Raw genomic sequence first — 5178 nt, forward strand, 5'->3', positions numbered from 1 at the left:
GGCCTAGCCATGGATCTCTGCATCCAGATCCCTCAGTCATTGGATGGGGTTTCTAGAACGACAATTAGAGTGTTTGGCCATCCTATCACCAGAGTAGGTCAGTTCGGGCTGTCTCTAAACCATTGCCAGCAGTCTATTGTGGGGGTATCTTTGTGGATTTCTTGGACCTCTCTAGCACTTTGCTTCTTCCTATTCCCATGTGGTCTTCATTTACCATGGTCTCCTATTCCTTGTTCTCCCTCTCTGTTCTTGATCCAGCTGGGATGATATCACCTGAATTTTTATTGTGCTTCTTAACATTCATTCTTTTTTTCTTACAATGAACTGATTCAACTTCATTTATTAATTATTCTTTACACTTATATGCATGTTTTTCTGCTCCATCCTTTCCCATAGCATTCATCACTTTCCCTAATCATTCCAGACCATCATAGAGATGGTTGCCGCATCTGAAATGCTGTTCAGTCCCTCCTTGTGCTTAAATGTTGATCAGACATTTTTGCCTTCAGTCAGGTCACCTGCCACCTCCAAAAGAGCCCTTCCTACCAGCCAACCCCAAAAAGAAGGCAGTTGTTATCAGTACAATTACATTTGTTCAAGACATTGTGTATTATTTTTCTGACACAAACTCACATAAACAAAAATTATTTTTTACCATCTTCCTAGTCTGTAGCCTCTGAGATCAGAGTCATCACAGGCATCTTCACCATCAGCACAACTATATTTTATTTTAATTTTTTTATCACTCACAAGGAAGCTGTACAATGCAAACCCACAGGAGGAAAGGAGTCCGAAGAGTAGGCAAGAGTCAAAGACATACCTGCTCTCAGTTAGGATTCCCACAAAAACATCGACTTAAGAGCCACAACATTTACACAGAGGACCTGGTGCACACCCCTGCAAGACACATGCTTGTCCCGTTCAGGCTCTCTGAGCCCATATGTGCCCTGTTTAGTTCATTCAGTTGCCCGTATTTTCTTGGGGTCTTCTGTCCCCTCTGATGCCTACAATCCTCCTGCCCCTCTTCTTCACTGAGCTACTATGAGAGGGACCAGATGAAGAGCTCCAATTTAGACTCTCTCCCCACATAATATCTGGCTGTATTTTTAATGTTTGACTAAAGTTCACATATCTTGATATCTAAAATAAGATACATGCTCAGTTTACATTTGTTACTTCATTAAACTGCATCATTGTATGTAGAATTCTGAGAGAGAAAGAAAGTGGATTTTTTTAATTTTTCTTTATTAATAAATTTTCCACTCACTCTACATACCACCCACAGATACAACCTTCTCCCTCCTCCCACTCCCCAGCCCTCTCGCCCAAGCCACCCCACATCTCCACATTCCCCCAAGTCAAGGTCTCCCATGGGGGGGTCAGCAGAGCCCAGCACACTGAACCTCGGCAGGTACATGCCCCTTCCCATTGCACCAAGGCTGCTCAAGGTGTCCCACCATAGGCACCAGATTCCCAAAAGCCTGCCCATGCTTCAGAGATGGATCCCAATCTCCTGCTTGGGTTTCCCCCAAACATTTCGAGCCAAACAACCATCTTCCATATGCAGAGGGCCTAGTGCAGTCCCATGTGGGTTCCACAGCCACTAGTCTACAGTTTATGGGCTTTCACTAGTGTGGCCAGTCATCTCTGCAAGTCTTCCCATCATTATATTGACGTCCCTCACCTGCAGAATCCTTTCTCTCTCTCATCAATTGGATCCCTGGAGCTCAGCCTGGTGCCTAGCCGTTGATCTCTACATCTGCCTTCATCAATCACTGGACAAAGGCTCTATGATGACAGTTAGGGTATTCACTAGACTGGTCACAAGAGTAGACCAGACCAGACACCGTCTGGACTACTGCCAGCAGTCCAAGGTGGGGTCATCTTTGTGGGTTCCTAAGAGGCTCCATAGTACCCTGCCTCTTCCTTTTCTCATGATGTCCTCATTTATCATGGTATCTCCCTCCCTGGCCTCCCAATCTGTCCCTGGTCCAGTTTGACCCTCTCACTTCCCTCTGTTCTCATCCCCCACTCCTCGCCTTCTGCCACACCCCCACACTTAGTCCACTCATATAGATCTCATCCACTTCTTCTCTGGGTCATCCATGTGTCCCTCCTAGGGTCTTTCCCTGTTAGCTAGCCACTCTGGAGCTGTGGGTTGCAGTCTGACCATCCATTCCCTCACATCTAGTAATCACTTTTAAGTGAATACATATTATGTTTGTCCTTCTGAGTCTGGTTACTGCACACAGGATGATATTTTCTAGTTCCATCCATTTGCCTACAAATTTCATAATATCATTGTTTTTTTAAAGCTGAGTAGTACTCCATTGCTTATATGTGATTATTAAAGGGAAAAAACTGACTGCTAATAAATTAAGATTATTTGATTTACTTGAGTAAAAGAGGAAATTCTTAAAAATCAAAAAAAAAAACCAGGAAATTCTTCTACCAATAAATAGTAAATTTGCTTAGTTAAATTCTACCCATTGAAGACATAACAGGTCCATATATTCACATACTTACCGTCAAGACCATGAGGGAAAAACCTGATATAGGGTCCCTTTAGCCTGAATGATCTAAAGAGTTTCATTTAAAGTCTTCAAGCACTGGAATTACAACAAACTCATCCATCAACTGCTCTTTCCCAAACTGATTTAAGACTAAAGAGAAAAGATCAGAGTGAAAAGGGCATTTCCTTCCTTATTTGAACCTTCTGAACAACAAAGGAAATTTTGAAATGAACTCTCCTACAAAGATCCCCAGAGGGGTACTAACTGAATAAATGACACATTGTCTTTAATACTACTGAAATTTTTGTCTTGGTGGTACAGCGACATATGACTTCTAGATGTGCCCTAGTCAAAGATCTCACAGTTGTGGTTAAGATATTGATCAGTGGAAGAGCACTTGCCTAGCATGTAAGATGGCATGAATATTATTCCTCAAACACAAACTGCAAAGATATTCAAAATGTATATGTAAAAGATCTCATGACCATTTTGTTTCTGAGTATAATGTCATCCAGTGCTTTGTACTTAAGTCCGTATGATTTCTGCTACCTCCACACGAATCACCTAAGGATGATGTGGAATCTCATCTCTATGGCTCCCTCATTCCTAGATTGGCAGTTTACGTGTGACCCCATGATGCAGACATTGGACACATAGAGAAGCCAATTCCAGCCCCCACTGCCAAACACACCAACTGCAGCCAGCCAGCAATGGGATGACTAGGGACTGGTTAGACCTGTTCTTCTGGGGAACACTGGAGTTGAAAGACCTGCCCCTTTTCTGAATGGAGGACAAGTGGAACCACACACAAGACTCCTATCTAGGCCCTCATGAACCCCAAGAGCGCCATGGTGCACACTCAGGACTCTTCAGAGCTTGCTTTCAGCCCCAAACTACTCCTGGCACAGAAACACTCAGGAGCTAATAAATGCCTTGTCAGAAAAAAAAAAAAATCCTTGTGATTTCTAAGCCTAAAGTGTACTGTACAAGTAGACGGGTACAAAAATGTGTTCTTTAACTTTCAATAATGACAAAACATACATATGCTTTTAGAAAGTTATAGAATAAACTATGCATTCTACCCTGAAAGGATGATGAGTTAATCATCCTTCACTGTATTTACTTCTGAAATTTCCTTGATATTTAACTTAATTTTAAATAGTGTTAAATAATTTTAATGCTACACTGTCCTTACCATTTGGTAGTTTTGTGTTTTTTTTTTAAATGTTATTTTAGTTGTTGTAGCCATTGAAGTTTTTCAATACTGTGGGCCAAATCCAGGGTCCCATGCATGTAAGCAAATGCTCTGCAAATGAGCTGGTTCTTTCTGTAGTTGTAAACCTCAAGTATCCTAAGATTAACTTCCATAACAAATACCGATTCCACTTAGGCAAACATCCTTTCCTTCAAAGTTTTTCTCAGTGCAATGTGGACATCCTTATTCCTTATACTGTAGATAAAAGGATTCAGCATTGGGCCCACAACAGTATAAAAAATAGTAGATACTTTATCTTCATCCACAGATGCACTAGAAGGCTTAAGATACATGAATGCTGCAGCACCAAAGAAAAAAGAAACAGCTATTACATGGGAGCCACAGGTACTGAAGGCTTTTGACCTACCCTCTGCAGAATGGATGCGAAGGATGTTGGAAAGGATCAAGGTGTAAGAAATAAAGATAGTCAGGCTGGGCACTGTTACATTGATACCCACAACAATGAAAAGCAACAATTCATTGATGGTAGTACTTGTGCAGGAGAGCTTCAGGAGAGGAAGTACGTCACATACATACTGATTGATGATGTTGCCATCACAGAAGACAAGTCTCAGCATGCTACCAGTATGGGCCATGGCTTCCACAAACCCCATCACATACACACCCACCATCATCAAGTGGCAGACCTGATGGGACATGGTGACCTGGTAAAGCAGGGTTTGCAGATAGCAGCATATCTGTCATAGGCCATGGCTGTCAAAATGTAGCATTCATCAATCACAAAGAAGCAGAAGAAAAAGAGCTGAGTCATGCACTCAGCATGGAGATGATGTTCTGCTTCACAAAACTCACCAGCATTTTGGGGGTTATGACAGAGGAGTAGCAGAGGTCTGTGAAGGCAAGGTTGAGAGAAAGTAATACATAGGGTGTGCAAGTGAGCGTTCAAAATGATCAGAACAATCAAACCCAGGTTCCCCACCATGGAGACCACATAGATTCCCAAGAAGAGGAAGAAGAGAGGCAGCTGGAGCTCTGGCTGCTGTGTCAAGCCCAGAAGGATGAACTCCTTCACTGAAGAGTCATTTTCTGAGGCCATTCTTCTCAGGATCATATCTGTGAGAACAGTAACATTAATAGTAACATTTAAAATGAAATCCCAGGCCTTCTTCAACATACCCCATTAAAATGAGACTAAGAACCAGAACCAAATGATAAAATGAAGTGCACACTTCTCTGTACCTCTGTTTTTTTACAATTTTGGAGTTCATTTTATAGAAATAACCACAAATAAACGGAAGGCCATTTCTTTGAGAATAATATTCAGCTTCGTCACCAATGACAATTCTTGGCCTCCTCAGCAGACATCGACCTGTTCTTCTCTCGATGTTGACAATCAAACTCCCTGATCGGGCTTAGTGCGGTAGCGTCAAACGGCGCGACAACGGGCAT

General features: G+C 42.2%; 1 pseudogene; it reads right to left on the reverse strand.

The window, feature by feature from the left end:
* Positions 1-3899: 3899 nt before the first annotated feature.
* On the reverse strand, positions 3900-4840 carry LOC114689026 (annotated as a pseudogene).
* Between the last annotated feature and the right edge of the window lie 338 nt (positions 4841-5178).

Source organism: Peromyscus leucopus, chromosome 7 (genome assembly GCF_004664715.2).
Source record: "Peromyscus leucopus breed LL Stock chromosome 7, UCI_PerLeu_2.1, whole genome shotgun sequence".
NCBI classification, from domain to species: Eukaryota; Metazoa; Chordata; class Mammalia; order Rodentia; family Cricetidae; genus Peromyscus; species Peromyscus leucopus.